At 46.3% G+C, this 19,435-nt stretch overlaps 1 protein-coding gene across 2 annotated transcripts in view; it reads right to left on the bottom strand.

The window, feature by feature from the left end:
- Positions 1-19,435, bottom strand: part of ZHX2 (zinc fingers and homeoboxes 2) — a 119,112-nt gene that overhangs the window by 25,188 nt on the left and 74,489 nt on the right. Inside the window, exon 2 of one of the 2 annotated variants that reach the window (XM_030553769.1) lies at positions 5,480-5,758. The exons of the other annotated variant lie outside the window; for it this stretch is intronic. The gene's annotated coding sequence lies outside the window, so the exon portion shown is untranslated. The remainder of the gene's footprint in view (positions 1-5,479; positions 5,759-19,435) is intronic. 2 annotated transcript variants of the gene reach the window in all.

Here is a 19,435-nt window from a genome sequence, read left to right as displayed (position 1 = left end):
GTGAACTCCTGAGGTTTCTGTGCCTTAATACTATAAGGAAGGGTGCAGGACACACTACTGGGGAAACACAGCAGAAGTATTTGCACAATAACTATGCTCAAAAATGTTAAAAAAAATAGGAGTCCTTAGTCCATATTCAGGCACCTAAATAAACAGGTTGGCTTTCATATGTTCTGAGCATCCAGTACCTCTCAAATTAAGCCAAGGGTAGCTGCTGTGTGCTTAGCACCCAAGAAAACCAGGCCTCTTATTTTGGTACCTAAGGCCATGATTCAGCCAGGTTCTTAAGCACTTCTAGCTTTAAGCACAGAATAGTCAGTCCCACTGAAGTCTTTGGTACTAGTCACATCCTTAAGTACCCGGCTGAGTCAGGACCTAAATATGGATTTAGGAGATGAACCTCAGGCACCCATTTTGAAAATCTCAGCCTTGCACTCTAGCCTTTATTTTTCCTGTCACTGGGGAAAACAGTTTGTTTGCTATAGCTCCTTCCTAAAATTTGATTAGTTCCCCTGCAGTCACAGTCAGCGCTGGATGATATTAACATAAAACTTGCTTCCCCTAGTTTTTAAAAGAAACACACTCCAAGATAAGAAAGATCTTGTGCAAAAGTATCTTTATAAGTTAGAGAAGCTTTTGATGGAGATCAGCTGGCTAAATCTATATGGCTCCATTGTGACTGATTACTTTTGGGTGGTGGTGATTTGCTTTTCTAAGGGTAGCCAAAATGATACAAGGAATACAGTACTTGAATAGGGAGTGGTTTACAATGGTTAGGTTTTCTTGTCTCTCCATTTTTTTAATCCCTTGGTGATTAGAGGACTTAGTTTTAATGAGAGGCTTTTGTACAAATATATCCTGGTTTAATTGGGATCCAATCTGATCTTGTCACATTTTTTAATTAAAATGTATTTTATTGTAACTTGTTTAAAGGAAAAATTATTTTCAAAAGTATTCTGTAGATGGCCATCAAAGTGCAACACCACAACTAGGGGACACTTTTTTTTGAAGTGCTGCCAGGTGATTTCCATTACTGTACGCTAAAATCCCTTGCAGCAATTTGATATTATACCTTTCTGTGTTCCCTCTACATGTACAGACTTCTAGCTTAGGCACTTATCTATCTCTGGAACTTATATGATCCATACCACTGTAGAATGTGGGCATCTCACAATCTTTTTTGTATATTTATTCTCACAACATGCAATGTTTAATAACAGTAGGATACAAAGTCTCCCAGCACCTCTCACAAGCCACACATTTATTTAGAATAATGAGAAACTGAACAGCATGCTGCTTTCAGTGAACTGGATCAAGAATTATTGTCTGTCCCTAGCTTCCATGGTAGCAACTTCATAAATAAAAAACATCATTATAATTACACTGAATTCGGCCTTCCCATCAACCTCTAAACTGTGGATATAGTCAAGTTTTTCAAAAATGCACTCTATGGAATGCTAGCCAATGAAGTTGGCTTCATTTGTAACAAATGAGACAATAACTACTTCAAGAGTTGAGACAAGAGTCTCAAATACAGGAAATTAAACTTAGGCCATGTCTACATCTAAAATTTTGCAGCGCTGGTTGTTACAGCTGTATTAGTACAGCTGTATAGGGCCAGCGCTGCAGAGTGGCCACACTTACAGCAACCAGCGCTGCAAGTGGTGTTAGATGTGGCCACACTGCAGCGCTGTTGGGCGGCTTCAAGGGGGGTTCGGGGAACGCGAGAGCAAACCGGGAAAGGAGACCAGCTTCGCCGCGGTTTGCTCTCGCGTTCCCCGAACCACTCTGCAAACCGCAGGGAAGGAGACCTGCTTGCTCGGGGAACGCGAGAGCAAACCGGGAAAGGAGACCAGCTTCGCCGCGGTTTGCTCTCGCGTTCCCCGAACCACTCTGCAAACCGCAGGGAAGGAGACCTGCTTGTTCGGGGAACGAGAGAGCAAACCGGGAAAGGAGACCAGCTTCCCCGCGGTTTGCTCTCGCGTTCCCCGAACCACTCTGCAAACCGCAGGGAAGGAGACCTGCTTGCTCGGGGAACGCGAGAGCAAACCGGGGAAAGGAGACCAGCTTCGCCGCGGTTTGCTCTCGCGTTCCCCGAACCACTCTGCAAACCGCAGGGAAGGAGACCTGCTTGTTCGGGGAACGCGAGAGCAAACCGGGAAAGGAGACCAGCTTCGCCGCGGTTTGCTCTCGCGTTCCTGGAACCACCCAGCAAACCTCAGGGAAGGAGACCTGCTTGCTCGGGGTTCGGGGAACGCGAGAGCAAGCTGGGGAAGGAGACCAGTTTGATTACCAGAGGCTTCCTCAGGTATGCTGGGATACCTGCTTATTCCACGGAGGTCAAGAAAAGCGCTGGTAAGTGTCTATACTTGATTACCAGCGCTGGATCACCAGCGCTGGATCCTCTACACCCGAGACAAAACGGGAGTACGGCCAGCGCTGCAAACTGGGAGTTGCAGCGCTGGTGGTGCCCTGCAGATGTGTACACCTCCTAAGTTGCAGCGCTGTAACTCCCTCACCAGCGCTGCAACTTTCTGATGTAGACAAGCCCTCAGTGGGTAAGGTTGCCAACTTTCTAACTGCACAAAAGTGAACATACTTGCCACCCTGCCTCCTGCCCCTTCCCTTCCATGATTCCCCGTCCCCACTCACTCCATCCCCCCTCCCTCTGTTGCTCGCTCTCCTCCACTCTCACTCACTAATTTTCACTGGGCTGGGGCAAGGGGTTGGGTAGCGGGGGGGCGGGAGTGCGGGCTCTGGCTGGGGGTGCGAGCTCTGGGGTGGGGCCAGGGATGAGGGGTTTGAGGTGCAGGAGGAGGCTCCAGGCTGGGGGGTGGGACCCAGGGTTTCGGAGCGTGGGAGGGGGCTCTGGCCTGAGGCAGGGGGTGGGAGTGTGGGAAGGGGTACGGGCTCTGGGCTGTGAGTGTGAGCTTTGGGATGTGGCCAGAAATGAGGAGTTCAGGGTGCAGAAGGGGGCTCCAGGCTGGGGTAGGGGGTTGGGGGGCTGAGGGCTCTGGCTGGGAGTGCTAGCTCTTGGATGGGGGATGAGAGGTTTGGGGTGCAGCAGGGGGCTCTGGGCTGGGGATAAGGGGTTCAGAGTGCAGGAGTGGGTGTGGGCTCCGGGAGGGAGTTTGGGTGCAGGAGGCGGCTCAGGGCTGAGGCAGGGGGTTGGGATGTGGGAAGGGTACAGGCTCTGGGCTGGGGGTGCGGACTCTGGGGTGGGACCAGAAATGAGGGGTTCAGGGTGTGGGAGGTGGCTCTGGTCTGGGGTTGGAGTGTGTGTGTGTGGGGTGAGGGCTCTGCCTGGGGTGGGGCTAGGATAAGGGGTTTGGGGTACAGGAAGGGGCTCTAGGCTGGGGCTGAGGGGTTTGGAGTGCAGGAGGGGGATCAGGGCTGGGGCAGGGGGTTGGGGTGCTGACTCTGGGAGGAAGTTTGGGTGTGGCAGGGGGCTCAAGGCTGGGGGTTGGGTTACGGGCTGTGAGAGGGAGTTTGGGAGTGGGCTCAGGGCTGGAGCAGGAATTTGGGCATGGGAGGGGGTTCAGGCTCCAGGCAGCACTTACCTTGGGCGTCTCTCGGAAGCAGTGACAAGTCCCTCTGGCTCCTAGTCAGGGGGTCGGCCAGGCAGCTCTGTGTACTGTCTCCATCTGCAGGCACTGCCTCCGCAGCTCCCATTGGCTGTGGTTCCTGGCCAATGGGAGCTGCAGAGCTGGCGCTCGAGGTTAGGGCAGCGTCTGGAGCCCCCCAACCATCCCTTCACCTAGGAGCCAGAGTGTGGGACATGCCAGCCCCTTCCAGGAGCTACGTGGAGCCAGGTAGAGAGCCTGCCAGCCCTGCCAACTGGGCTTTAAATGGCCCAGTCAGCAATGCTGACCAGAGCCGCTAGGCTCCCTTTTTGACTGGGTGTTCTGGTCAAAAACCGGACACCTGTCAACCCTATCAGTGGGCCTGTTTGCAACATTAGCTGGGTTGAAAACATACAAAACAATTTGTTGGGGAAGAGCCAACATGGCTTTTATAAAGGGAAATTGTGCCTGGCCAATCTATTAGAATTCTTTGTGCGGATCAACAAACATGTGGACAAAGACGGTCCAGTGGAGATAGTGTACTTGGACTTACAGAAAGCCTTTGACAAGGTCCCTAACAAAGGCTCTTAAGCAAAGTAAGGACTCATCAGAACAGAGGGAAGGTCCTCTCATGGATCAGTAACTGGTTAAAAGATAGGAAATAGAGAGTAGGAAAAAATGGTCAGTTTTCAGTATGAAGAGAGATAAATAATGGTGTCCCCCAAGATCTGTACTGGGACCAGTGCTACCCAAGACATTAATAAATTATCTGGAAAAAATGGGTAAAACAATGAGGTAGCAAAATCTGAAGATGATACAAAATTACTCAATATATTTAAATCCAAAGCAGACTGTAAAGAGTTACAAAGGACTCATACAAACTGGGCAACAAAATGACAGATGAAATTCAATGTTGATCCATGCAATGTAAAGCACATTGGAAAGCCTAATCCTGATCCCTGCTGTAAATACAAAATAAGGGGTCTAAATTAGCTGTTAGTACTCAAGAAAGAGATCTTGGAGTCATTGTGGATAGTTCTCTGAAAAAAAAATCTGCTCTTAAAGGAAGGTGCAAGAAGTAGTAAATAAATCTGTAATAACCTAATCTTTGGAGAAGTTTTTTTTGCTGAACCCTGCCAATTGGTAGTTGCACACAGGGAACAGTAATCAAATTATGTAACTGTTCTGCCACACACACATAGGATGATGGACTACAGATTAACACAATTAGTAAGTATTTGAAGTAACTTAGACTTAATCCAGTGGCCACGAAACCAGTGAATGGATTCCCATCGAATTCAGTGGACCTAGAAATCCTTCAGCGGTGCTGAGCCCCCAGGATTCCAGCTGAAGTAAATGAGAGTAAAAGGTATTCACCGCCCCTGAAAATCTGGCCTTTAGTCTCTTGTAAGCACTACAGAAAGAGAGGGACTTTGAGAAGGATTTGAATGAGAAGAGGGCAGTGGCTTTGTACTGCAGCTCAGGAAAGCTGGTCCATGCTGAGAGGGCAGCATGGAATAAAGTGAAGAGGTGGTTGTGAAAAACAGTCATATGTGGTACTGAGGGTGACATCACTGATGGAGTAGGGGGCTGGGGATGACATGGTAAGAGACAAAAATCAGATGAGAGAGTATGTATGGGGGAGAAGAAGTATTGAGGAGGAAGACAGGAAGCTTGAACAAACTGAAATGAAATACAGAGGTAAGCCAAGAGAGGAATTCACAGGGGTGTACTGCATGTCACAAGATCAGATCAGATCCACAGGCAAGGAATGTGGTCCTTAGCAGCATTGCTTTGTATGGACTGGTGTGGAGAAGGCAATATGGATGTCAGGGAGGCCAGAGATAGGTGATAAGACCCTGGACAAGAGTTTTAGGAACAGACAACCCCTGAAAATTGCATAGTAAGCTCATTACCTGTGTAATTATGTTCTTTTTGAAATTAACCACCAGTGATCCAGCCAGTTACCAAGGAGATGTAGTCTGGGCATCTGGTAATTTCCAGGGTTTTGATGAGGCTATTGGGGGCACTGTAGTCAGGCAGAAGGGGGTATCTGTGGCCTTGGAGTAGAGCGATTGGGTCAGACTGTCCTGCAGTGAATCCAGCCTTGTCCCACCTTTGCCCTGGCTGGTCCTCACAATAAGAGCTCCTGTCCACTGCTGTCAGGTCCTACTGCCTGCTTTCAGACCATGCAGCTGCAGGGAAGAAATATGTCCACATGAATAAGACTGCTATAATGTATCTTGAGCAATAGGTCACAAAAGCAGATATGTATCAGGGGGGTAGCCGTGTTAGTCTGGATCTGTAAAAGCAGCAAAGAATCCTGTGGCACCTTATAGACTAACGGATGTTTTGGAGCATGAGCTTTCGTGGGTGATGCAACTGACGAAGTGGGTATTCACCCACGAAAGCTCATGCTCCAAAACGTCCGTTAGTCTATAAGGTGCCACAGGATTCTTTGCTGCAAAAGCAGAAATGGGGAATTACATATGGACATTTCAGTGAGATCTCTCGTTTTACAAAGAAAACACTTGCTTAGGTATACAGAAAACGTCCTCTTAGAGAAATAATTCTCAGTTCCCACTTAGTAAGTCCACTTGTTATTTAATTTGCCTTTTTTTGACGCATGCCAAGTCTAGGCATTTAACAGGTTTATTCCTTTATCAAATATTTGAATAAATTATTTAAAATACTTCTTGTAACTAGTCTATTCATCCAAAAGGCAAAATGTATTAACCCCTCTCCAAAAGGATTATATTAGGATGAATGAAATACAGCAAGTGCAAAATAAAATACAGCTGATGGAACTACTAAAGTGTAAATAAACTCAAAGTTTCACAATTCTGCACTTATCTAAATCAGTGGAAGGGAAGCAGGATCTAGGCCTAGGTTTTTAACATCACTTCAGTGCCATACTTCAGTTTTCCTTTTACGTTTTATGGTTCTTATCCCTCCCTCAACTTCTTTCCTCTTGCTCTAAACCCCAATGCTGTTCTGTGCTTGCCAGCATGATGGAGTCTCTTATAGCTAAATTTTGCAGGGGGGAAGGGGAAATCGAAAGCAAGTGTTAGTATCTTTCTGTTCCTTGGTTTCTACATCTGTGAAGTGTGCTCAACAGCACGTCCCTAATTTGCAGGGGTGTGGTCAGGCTTGTTTGTCAATGAGGCACTTTGAAAACCTCAGATGGAAGGCGTTATAAAAATTCTACATATAATTATTTCAGTAAGGAACTGTACTTTGGGCAGCCTGGACTGCCTTTCAAGCCAAATGGAACAGAAAGAGGTTTTCAATCAGAAGCCATTCAAAATTCTGTTTGAATCCAAACACTGTACATAACTTAGCAGTTTCATGTGAATTTCTCTTGGGATCTTAATTGCAAAATAACCCACAAATTGAAGGTGCAATTAAGGGTATGAATCACTCACTCCCCATCTCCTGCAAAAAAAAATTCTTCCTGAGGCCCCTGTGAATACAAAAGGCTGAATTTTGCAGAGTGCTAAAATACATGTTTTCTCAGTTAGAACAAGAAGTTAATAAACCACAGTGCTGTGTTGGAGGATCACAAAAAGTGTGAAAAGCATGAGGAGCACTACAGACAGGTCTAAAGGAGGAGGACAGCAAGGAGACCAGACTAGCATTGCCAAATTTCTAATTTCTGAAAACTGGACCCGTTGCCCTGCCTCTTCCCCCTGAGGTCCTGCCCTCTGTTCCACCCCTTCCCCCAAGGCCCCGCCCCTTCTCTGCCTCTTTCCCCCAAGGCCCCACTCCCCTTTCTTGCTCCTCTCCCTCCATTGCTTGCTGTTTCCCCCCCTCCTCCTTCCTCGTCACTTCTTCTGCTCCAGGACTGGGATGGGAACTGTAGCCTGATGAGGAGCCTGCTGCCTGCACACAAGATGCAGGTAGGAGGCAACATCAGCTGAACAGGGGATAATGCGGGTTGATGCCCTGGTGCCTTCCTCCCATCCCCTGTGGTTTCAGATTTTTGGTGTCCAGTCGGTACATCTGACCAGACACTGCCAGGTCTCCTTTTGACTGGACTTTCCAGTAAAAAAACAGACACCTGGCAACCCTAGACCAGACTATATCCTGATTTCTCACTCAGTTCACCTAACACACACTTTCACTCCTCCCGTCCTTGACTCGGCAAAAAAGGCCCCAAACAAATAAACGCTCAGTCTTTAAAAGACAACAGACATGTTAACCATTCAGCAATACATTTGGTACTAAAATACACAAAAACCTCAGAAGAGGAAAAGATTCACAAACCACTCTGAAGTTCCAAGAACTGCTGATTTGTAGAACTGATAAATGAAATTGTTTTCAATTGTTCACTTTATTAATGTAACTTCTGTTCACCATTCACTACACTTGCCTATACTGTAACTTCTGTTCCATATTGTAATTCAAACCCCATTTTAAAACACTCACTCCATTTTGTAAAAGCTTCCTTCAACCTTCATTTTTGCAAACCCTGCTGTAATCTTATTAGTTTAGTTTAGATGTGTGAATGAAGTATGTATGAATGATGGAATCAACCTCCAGCCCCAGACTGTCCTGATAAGATAAAGTTCAAATACCAACGGCTGAAGACCTAGACAACAGCCCTAAACAAAGTAAGAAGCATCCACCCTAAAAAGAAAAGGACAACAGAACAACAGAAGGAAGATCAAAGCCAGGTCCAAGGCTGAAAGTCACGCCTGCAATTGATGGGTGATCAATCTAAACCCAGAGGCAGCGTGACACAGCAAGACCTATAGACTTTGAATCCAAACTAAAAGCCTATAAAAAAGAAGGGTGAGATGAGAGACTCTGGGTAACATTCTGCTGCCAACATGGAAGAACATCGGTGCCTGCCCAACAGAGATCCAGCTCAGCCTTGTGCCCAGCTTTCCTGGCCAGTTAGCTGCCACATGCTACGAACCCAAGCTGCAAAATCAAGCCATGAACTTAAGGTATCTTCAGGACTGGTAACTATGCAGCAGCTGCAGAACACCTGATGAATGTGGATGTGTGTGTGTGTGTGTGTGTGTGTGTGTGTGTGTGTGTGTGTGTGTGTGTGTGTGTGTGTGTGTATAGGTATTAGGTATAATGTGAAAATGTGTGTGTGTGTGTATAGGTAATAGGTATAATGTGTGTGTATAAGAATTAAGATATTAGTTATTAGTCATAAATTGTTATCATAATAAATGTGGCATCTTTGCCTTGTCCCCTTTAATAAGATCCTGCTGGTTTTTACTGGTCTAATATAATTGGTATAACAGATTTTGTAACCAGCTAGCGCTAAAATACATTTTGGGGTGTGTTTGGGGGAGGGGAGGGGAGAATGCCTAAAAGCTCCGGCTTGGTTACTCTAATCTAAGAACCAGGTTACTTCAGGAAACTGAAGACGTCAGAGAAAAGCAACAATTTTACACCTCACTTTTGAATGGATCTTATCTCAAACTGGTAACCAGCTCCTCTGTAGTCACCGGTGTTTTTATAGGACATCCCCCAACCCAGATATTTAATTTTTAGACTGCAGTATGTTCAATATTTTGTTTCCGAAACAGAAAAGGCAGATTACCTTAATAAATCACTTTAGCAATGCTGCCTAAAGTCATTCTACTCACCCACAAAGGTCTGGATTAAGGCAATCTGGGGTCATAGGCACTGTCCCATGTGGGCCTCCATGGCCATCACTCCAGTAGAGTGGGTGGACCGGTCTAGTGCCCTCTCCTCAGGCAGCGATGGGAGCCTAGGCTACTTTCATCCCCTGAACAGCAGTAGGGGATGGCTCCCAGAATCACAGAAGAGACAGGCTCCATGAATCCAGAGAAGGGGTCTGGCCTGTACTGAAGCATGTGGAGGCCTGACAGCTTCCTCCCTGGCTCTAGTGAAGGATGCTGGAAGTCTGAAGACAGCCCCGCAGCAGTTAAACATGGGTCACATTCTCAAGCTTTTCTTTGTGACCATAAAGGACAGAAACAATTTTTTCATTTAAATGAAAACCTCGGTTTTAGCACTATCACACCTCTCTAGCAGCTGTGGTCCTAGGCACATGCCTATAGATCGAATGCTTAAATCTAGCCATGCAACCCAGTTCAAAAGTTTTGTATAACTATTTTGGATCCAAATCTGATCCTAGTTAAAGCAGGGCAAATCCAGGGGTTTTGTGTCCCTTCTAAACAATATCCTGCTTCCTTCTTATCAGTGGCAAAATTCTGTGCTGATTATGCCTATTTAATGGAGCAATCTAGAGTTATTCTTGTTGGGGGGGGGGCGGTCTCAAGCATGGATGATGGAACAATTTGTAAATATGGGGTGCAGAGAGCCATTGAACCAAACTGTAAACAATGGAAAATACTTCAAGCTAGCGGGTGCAGCAGCACGCCCAGCACCTCTAGTTCCAGCACCCATAGTCTCCAGACTATTCTGTAATATCCAGAGAATTAGATCAGGCAGGATTATACTTCTAGAGCCAAAGCATCAGGGATCCATTTACTGCAGGATATATGTAAGGCCCATTCTCTTTAGTATTCTCTGGAAGTCCAAGAAAAAGAAATTCACTGCTATAATTATCTGCGTTGTATAAACGTTACTTTATTCTTTAGATTCTTACTGCAGTGGCCGTGATCTGCTTGCTGTGATCACTTCCCCTTTTCCAAATCCCAGCTGAGATGCACTTTGTCCCAAAGCAGTGGTCTGTCTTTTGATGACATCATCATTCTTTTCTATCGTCGCCATTCCTGGCATTGTACTAATCTGCTTGTGTGTCCATTTTATTGAGACCAGCTTCCTGATAGCCAAGGTGATTTTTTTTAAATGGAATTTCAGTTTGGAATTTCAGGAGATGGATCACACTATACATTTTAGGTCTCTTCCCCTTAACTAGTCCCCACATATACCCTTTTCTGGTGCTTTCATTGGTTGGGACTTTCTCTGAAAAATTCAAACTGCATTTTCCTTTATTTCCTTTATCCTTCAAATTTCCTTTTGCACCATGTGTGCCACTCTGTACCTCAAAGTAAGTACCCAGAAAGTGTTAATGGCCCATCAAGAAAACAATCCACTATCCCAGAGGCTCCTTAGAAGAGGTACATAAACAATGGAGAGACTGCTTGACCAAAGGGGACTGTCTGACTCCCATGTCACAACAAGGATTTTTCAAGCAGCTGGTAGAAGGTATAAAAGAGGGACAGTGATATCATCACTTGGCCTCTTTTCCCTTCCGCCCCCCATCTCAACACCTGGAAGAACAAGACTTTCAACTGGGGAAGAGTGATCCTAGGCTGGAAGGGTGTCGTTTGTGCAGGGCTGCCCAGAGGTGGGGGCAAGTGGAGCAACTTGCCCCAGGCCCCAGACCCCACAGGGGCCCCGCGAGTCCTGGCCTGGTGGCAGTTCGGGTCTTTGGCGGCCCTTCAGTGCTCCGGGTCTTCAGCGGCATTTCGGCGGCGGGGGGCCTTTAGTGGTGCCGAAGATGTGAAGTGACTGAAGGGCCCCCCATCGCCAAAATGCCACCGAAGACCTGGACCGTCGCTGGGTGAGTACAAGCGCCGCAGCTCCCCAGCTTTGCCCTAGGCCCCCTGACTCCTCTGGGTGGCCCTGAGTTTGTGTATTGAGGAACTGTATCCTGCTTGTACCATCTGTTAGGGTAAGACAGTGCTTGATTCAAATCTTGCTTAGTCTGTTAAAATTAGAATTTAGACTGAGTTTCTATTTTATTTCTTAGATAACCAACTTTGAGCTCTATGCCTGGTATTTATAATCACTTTCAATCTAGCTTTCTGTATTTATAAATCTGTTTTATATTTTATATATATATAATGAAATAAAATAGAAACGCAGTCTAAATTCTAACTTTATAGTGTGTGTGTGTGTATATATATATATATATATATACATATATATATACATATTATATATATATATATATATATATATATATACATATATATACATATATATATATATATATACACACACACACACACACACACACACACACACATATATATAATGTTTTACCAGTGGGAAACCTTAGCTCAGATTATAAAGGCCGGTGTATGTCCACCTTCTTATATAGAAGTGGTGAACTAAGTAATGAATTTACACTGGCCAGACTTCTGACTAGTGCAAGATGGTACAGTTCTGGGGTGCACAGCTGGGAAGCTGGAGGAATTGGCTGGAGCCTCTCCACTGGTGGTTCATCAGTGGCTGGGAGGTCATTCATGTAGCTCAGTTGGGTGTGTCCCTTCCTGTCGATGGCTGTGTAAGTGCAGTGCCTGTCAGAGACATGTAAGCTTAACACTAGCACAATAGTGTTAGAGGCAGCCCAGGTTGCAGCTGGGGACCCCGTCACCCCATGCTAAGCAGCTTTCTGTGCCTCCTACTATTCCTTCACCCCACTTAGTGGTTTAAATGAGTGAGTTATCAGTAGGCACCAGCAAACAGAAACCTAGCAGATATTTTTCCTGCCTCATGGTATCTCTGTCTCAATCTCACTTAAAGAGGCTGCCTGTCTGCGAGTCTCAAGTCTTTTAATCATCTGTTGAACAAGTGCAGCTCAGTTTGCACCAACACAGTCCTCTCCTTGCTGCTTTACCAACGCGCTAGAACCCTGACCATGAAGGGCAGGGGAAATACCATCACACCAGCTCTTCGGCTAAGAGTTCAGTTTTATTGCTGATTTTATTCTGGATCTATTTGCTAAGGCCACTGGGAAGATGCAGTTAGTTCCAGCCATGGGGGTGTTTGTGTTAAGGATACTTGTCACCTGGACAGACCACCAGTAGAGGTTCTGCTTGTGAATGAAGATGGCTAGAAACCTTTAGAGGTACATTTGTTGAGCCAGTTTGTGACACGGTGTATAGACCCCACACTGAAGAGGAAGGTGCAAGAGAGGCCCTGTATGCAGGGCTAGCCCCACCCTGTCAATCATATATGGGAGGGAGAAGGCCCTTAAAAAGGAGGAAACTGCAGTAAGCTGAGGGAAGAGACCACCCTGAGCAGGAAGCTGTAGGGGGTACTCCCATTCAGGCGATTTTCATCCTGGCCTTACAGGCAAACTCCCAGCAGCCCAGACAGAAGGCCTCTTTGAAAACTGCTACACAGATGGCTCCGCTGTAAGGACATGCTGTTGGCCTTTTTCCTTTTGAGAAGGCTCTGGAAAGAAGTTATTCTCAGGTGCGCTGCAATATTTAATTTTCCTTTCGATTCCTAGGGTTACCAATTTTGGTTGGATGTATTCCTATCACATGACATAATCTTTAATTAAAGATTAATCTTTAATTCCTGGAGACTCCAGGACAATCTTGGAGGGCTGGCATCTCTATTGATTCCCCATCAGAAGAGACTTAAGAAGGCCTGCACGGAGAGAGGTCCCCCTGGCAAGAGCTAAGAAACAGGGGTCTCTGTGTAAGCCACCCAGTGTAGATAACTGGGAGTGGCCAGGGTCTCCCCATCTAGGAGAAAATACCTACAGGGACTCTTTTACATAGCCTGTGAAGAGGACGAGTGGTACTGGGTTAGAAAACTCCAGGCCTGATACAGCAAAATGCATCCGTTCACTTGGCATCCTCAGTGGCCCCAAGACAAGACATGAAATAGCGGAGGTCTGACACAAAGAGATATTGCTGCAGGTGAGTGGATGAGGCTGGGAATGGTACAGATCAGTGGCCCTTTACATCCCTTTCCCCACATATCAGGAGCAGAAGAAGCAGCTTGTGCTTCTGTTTCTCTTTTGAAACATTTCAATCCTTAATAAAGTTTCCCACCCTTCAGGCAAGAAGGAGAAAGAAAAAGTAAAGCAGTTCTGAAGAGGTAGAACAGACACTTTCCAGTAGGTTACCTAGTATATACAACAATAGACAAAGACATAAAATAAAGCCAATCTGGTGAAACACAATGTGAAGAGTAAAGGAGACTATGCAGAGACAAGTTCTAGATCTAAATGGTTTCTGTTAGAATCAGCCTCAAAGCGGAATAATTTATCCATCCCAAACTTTGGAGTTTCAGATAAGTGGAGGGGGAGCGGGGGGGGGGGCGGGGCGGAGGGGAAGAATCATTCCAAGTTTGTGCCTCTCTCTAATACAGGCCTGCACAACATGCGGCCCGCAGAGCCTCACTGTGTGGCCCGTGGGGGATTCTAAATCCCCCGCACACGGCGCTCTGCGGGCAGCCCAGAGCCCTTTAAATCCCAGCCACGGCTGGGAGTCAGAGGGCGCTGGGCTGCCCGCAGAGATTCCCAGCTGCGGCTGGGATTTAAAGGGCTCAGGGCTCCCCGCGGCTGCGGGCAGCCCAGAGCCCTTTGAATCTCGGCCCGCAGCCGCTGATTGCCCCCTCCCCAGACCCTGCCCCAACTGCCGCCCAGGACCCTCACCTCCTATCTAACACTGCTGGTCCTTGTCCCCTGATACCCCTCTCCCGGGACTCCTGCCCCTAACTGCCTCCCAGGACCCCACCCCCTATCTAAATGCCACTGCTCCTTGTCCCCCGATTGCCCCCTCCCGAGACCCCTGCCCCTAACTGCCCCATGGGACCCCAGCCCCTATCTAAGCCTCCCTTCTTCTTGTCCCCAACTGCCCCCTCCTGAGACCCCCCCAACTTTCCCCCAGGACCCCATCCCCTACCTGTCCCCTGATAAACCCCTGGGACTCCCGTGCCTATCCAACTGCTGCCTGTCCCCTGACTGCCCCCCTGAACCTCCACCCCATCCAACCCCTCCTGCTCCCTGTCTCTTGACTGCCCTCTGGAACCCCTAACCCTTCTCCAACCCCCAGCCCCCTTACTATGCCACTCAGACCAGTGGAGCCCACAGTCCCCCCCGCCAAGCACCTGCCTTCCAGATTTGAACACCTCAAAATTCAGGAGTGCTCAAGCTCAGTTTGGGCAGCTGTTACTTCATTTCTCCCACATCAAATATACTGATCCACTGTAACGTGCTGTAGAAAAAGTGGGATAAAATTGAGCAAGAAATGCTTATTAGGACTGGAATTGCTATTTTCAACAGCCATTGCCTTTTTGTTTGTTTAAAAGGAAGACAGTGATATCGCATTGGCAAATTCCCCATAGAAACAAAGAGTGGAACAAAAGAATAATAAAGGCACCTCAACTTTTCCTCATTTATGGAGGATAGTCTTATAATATGCATCCAGATATCCTCCAATCATACAGGCTGAAAATGGTTCCACTTTACTGCAGCTCTGTAACCATATGGGAACCAATCCTGTCTGTGATTTGTTCACATCCAAAATTCCTGCTGAATGACCCACCCTGGGAGAGTTACCAGTGACTCAGGGCTGGGGCGGCAGGAGGTGTATGTGTGTGTGGGGGCACTGGTGGGGGGGAGCCCAGGGCTGGGGCAGCAGCGGGGTGGGGGGATGGCACTGGTGGGGAGGAAAAGGGGAAGTCCAGCACTGGGGCAGCAGGGGATGTGGGTCGGTGGGGGGAGAGCCCAGGACTGGGGCAGCAGCAAGGTACAGGGGGGAGCCCAGGGTTGGGACGGGGAGCAGCCAAATTTTTTTTTGCTTGGGGCAGCAAAAAACCTAGAGCAGGCCCTGCCGGGTTCCCCCAGCTGCCAGAGCCCTGGGCCCTTTAATTTGACCCTGAGGGCTCCCAGCCACCTCTTCAGCTGGGAGTCCCCAGCTGATTTAAAATAAAGTATCACCTCCCCACCCCCAACCTTCCTTTTTAGCCCACAGCTGTTTTGGTGGGGTGGCGCTGGGGAAGGAGGGTTTGTTTCCGCAGGGCTGGGTGGCCCTGGGGCAGGGTGTTTCTGCGGGGCTGGGAGGTTTCAGCCCTCAGCTGTTTTCTTTGGAATAATTTGGCCCTCGCCGCTTTACGAGTTGTGCAGGCCTGCTCTAGCATTTGGATTATATCCCAAATCTCTGCCTGTACATATGTGAACTGGGAAAGTTTTTCGACTGCCCGCGATTGAGCTCAGAACCTCTAGCTCTCTTGTAACATTGATGCACACCACTACACTTAAAGAGAACCAGGGGCTACCCTCCTAGCACTGCTTTTGGACTCAGCAGTCACCAACTGTTGCTTGAAGGGGCTGGAGAAGGAAGATTTTACACCAGTTGAGGAAATGGCCCATTCTCTTTTGAAGTTCAGCATCCCAAATCATTAACAGAGTATGGATGTAGATATAGACCCAAGATCAAGGCTTTGTAGTTAATGCTGTTAGACCAGTTTATACAATCAGAGGATCTAGCCCAAAGTGTTTAATGTAGTTTAGTTCACCTTTTAGAAAGTCATGGCCATCCTGTTGTCAGTATCAAGTGGGTTTGAAGTTGGAGCAATTTATTGTTGATAGCCAATAGCAAGAACTAGAAAAGTCCCTTTTTCTAAGCAGTCTAAAGAGAGATCTTATATTTTAATGTTTTAAATGTTTAAATTGTTTAACGTTTTAAATGTTTAATGTTTTAAAATGAAATAATAAGGTGGTTCCTGGGATAAATGTATCTGTAAGTATTTGCTCTGAAAAAGGCCATTCCCAGTTCATGTACCAATATCCATCTTGAAGAATGCTGCTTATCTTGTGTCTCCGGTCCTAGAGATGCAAGAACCATAAGCTACAAGGGAGAGACTCTTGTATTAAACCTGGAGGAGCAGCACAAATTATTTAACCCATTGAAAGAAATGCTGGATGTGATCCAAGCTTAGCATTTTAGAGGAGAAGGGGGAAAAGAAGAACAGCCAGAGGCCTATGTGAAAACATATTGGGAAGAAAAGGGGGAGAGAAAAGTGAGTGAATGAGAGATCCAGCGTGAGAAATCAAAAGGCTATTTAATAAAAGAAAATGTGTTTTCCCTTCCCAAGTCCACAAAAAATGAATTGATGTGAAGATATAAAACAACACTGCATGTGATCACAATTTCTTTGGGGTGCGGCTAGCTCCAGGGGAGGAACACCCTTTAACACAGCCCTGCTTCCAACCTTCAGTGGCTCAAAAGGAACATTGTCTGAAGACACATAGCAGCAGGTCAATCTCTCCTAGCAGGAAAGCAAGCTATAAATCAATAGCCTTTTTTTTTCTTTTTTTTCCACTGAGGCTTGCTGGGAAGAAGTAAAATGGGGAAAAAAGTAGAGATGAAATGCACCTGTAATCTCTTTAATGTAGCACTGAAGTTCTTATGAAGAAGGAACAGAGAAATGATGGGGGGGGAAAAAAAGGAATGAAAAGAAAAATCTAGTCCATTTACACCTACTACAGATGCTTTTAAAAGGGGCATTAGGTGAGCAGGACATTTTCTGTCAGCTCTTCCAACACCAGAGCTTTGATTATGTTGCATAAGTCTTTCCAGTTTTTAATAAAGAGATTACCATGGAGGAGCCGTTATATTGGTTCCTGTGTATATATTGTTGCATGGATTCTAGAGAGGTGTGTCTCAGTTTGTGAGATGTGATCCTCGGATGGGTCATGAAAGGGCACCTGCTGAGTCACACCCCATCAGCTGGGAAGAAAGGGAAAATGAACAGAATTATGAAGTCACTAGGCCCCAGAGGAAAATGAGGGTGGGGAAATAAAAAGAATAACTTGCCCCCTCCCCATACTCCTGATGCTTTCCCCTTTGCTCATCAATTCAACCACACTAGAGCGCTTTCTCTTTCCCTTCTCACCAATCACAATGGAGCTCCCATCCTCTCTTCCATAGCACCTCCCTGGGGTGGGAGAAGTAGTTCTACTTGGGGAGGGTTGTGGAGGCTGTTTAAAGCAGCGCTGGCCTAGAGAGGAGGCTGAGCACCTGCAGAGTTCTAAGAAACTCTGATCTCTGATCTTTTGAACCTGTGAGGAGCTAAGCAACCTCAGCTCTAACTGAATTCCCCATAGCATCTGGCACTTTCTGTTTGCAATCGTCTGGCCAATCTCCCCTTGTTTCTAACTGCAGGTGTTCACAGCAAACTCCCAAACTCTGACCAGTTTCAGTCTGAAGTAATTACAAGTTACAGATTCCAATGGCATGTTCTTAAGGCTGTAAATCTGCCCAGGGTTTCTGAAGGTTCAGAAACCAGTCCAGGTTCTGGGTTTGTCATGAAACCTGGAGCCAGGCAAGTTTCAGCAACCTTTCATGATAAAAGTGTCATCCAGTTCTTTGATAGCTCCATCACTCTTCCTCAGGGTAAAAGTGGTAGAGACATGCATAAGGTTGATTAGGTGAGTATCTTCATGCCCTTCTGATGGAGACATAATCTACTGGGGAATGTGTATTATGCTTCATCCCTCTGTGCCTGACCCACAGAAGATATGGGTCTGCTTCAGCTTGTGAAACTGGTTCTTTAGCTCAAGGTATAGACACATGTTTTTAGTTTGTGAGGTCTCCAGCTCAGTCTCTGGTGCTTCAGCCAATATGGTAGCTAGCACAAAATATGTTCCCTGCACTAATTTTTCTAATACTTTGCATTTACATACACATGAAGAGACTCCCCAGACTCCCTCCAAACAAAGCACACACAAAAGGGGAAAATTAATGCACCCCATATGCTTTTGTTTTGAATTCTCTCGACATTCCATTTAAATTAAATGAGGACCATGTAAAAAGGATAAACTCTATCATAGCTGTCAGTAAACTGACCATTTGACCCTGCTGACTGTCCAGCTGAACTTGAAGAAGGTTGGGTAGAAGAGGGACTTAATTTTTAAAACATGTACTGGAAGGAAGTTCTAAAGACTTGGAAACCTGTTTTTGGAAAAAGCCTACCTTCTTCCTAAACTGGATTATCTTCAAAAAGGTCCATTAATGCAATTTTCAAAAAGGTTCTCTTTAAAGGAAATGCTTAGGCCTCAATATTTACCTTCCTTAAAAGGAAGTTAAATCCAATACAACACCCTTGGAAGATGTGATATTATATTATCCAGGAGAAGTCCTACCCCAAATGGCTCTCCATTCATGAACTCTGAGCTGACAGACTGGAAACTTGGAGTTCAAATTGGAACTCAACCTTAACTACGGACTGGCACCTCCATAATATACTTTGTAGGTATCAACACTGAGGGTTGGTGCAGGGGTTTATTTTGCTTCAGGAAAGGTGAATTTAGGGCATGAAGAGGTCTGAAAGTGTCAAGGAAATCAAAGTTCATGAATTTGCTGCAATAATGGCCCTGGGTCAGTGTTTTGGATGTTAAATGTACATCAGTAAAATGAAGATTTCTCAGGTGTAACCTTATAGTCCCTCATGGAGACTCATGGCCACCACACCTAGGAGGAGGACATGTAGGGTGGTGGTGGTCGAGGACTCCCTTCTGAGGAGAAAGGAGGCATCCATCTGCTGACCAGACATGATGTGGTGTGCTAGCTGCTGCAGCCCACATCTGAGATATTACAGAAAGGTTGCCCATGCTGATCCATTCCTCTGACCCCTACCCCATGCTGCTCATCTACATGAGCACTAACGATATTGCCAGGTCTGACCCTGACCAGACTGGCAATGACTACAGGGCTCTGAGGGTACGTCTACACTACAGCATAATTTTGAATTAACTATAACTGGTTTTATAATACCGACATTATAAAGTCAATTTTATGCATCCACACTAGGGCACATTAATTCGGCGGTGTGCATCCATGGTCCTAGGCTAGCGTCGATTTCTGGAGCGGTGCATTGTGGGTAGCTACTGTAAAAGAACGAGGCCAATAATGTCGATTTGCGTTCACACTAACCCTAAATCAATATAGTAATATCGATTTTAGTGTTACTCCTCTCGTTAGGGAGGAGTACAGAAATCGATTTTAACAGCCCTTAAAATCGATTTAAAGTGCATTGTAGTGTGGACGGGTACAGCGTTAAATTGATTTAACGCTGTTTAAATCGATTTAACTGCGTAGTGTGGACCAGGCCTGAGAGTGAGGGTAAAGGAGTCAGGGTGCAGGTTGTGTTCTCATCCAAGTTCT

The sequence above is a fragment of the Gopherus evgoodei genome, chromosome 2 (genome assembly GCF_007399415.2).
Source record: "Gopherus evgoodei ecotype Sinaloan lineage chromosome 2, rGopEvg1_v1.p, whole genome shotgun sequence".
In the NCBI taxonomy this organism is placed as follows: domain Eukaryota; kingdom Metazoa; phylum Chordata; order Testudines; family Testudinidae; genus Gopherus; species Gopherus evgoodei.
The sequence above is the reverse complement of the archived record's forward strand: the minus strand, read 5'-3'. Positions and strand labels throughout refer to the sequence as shown.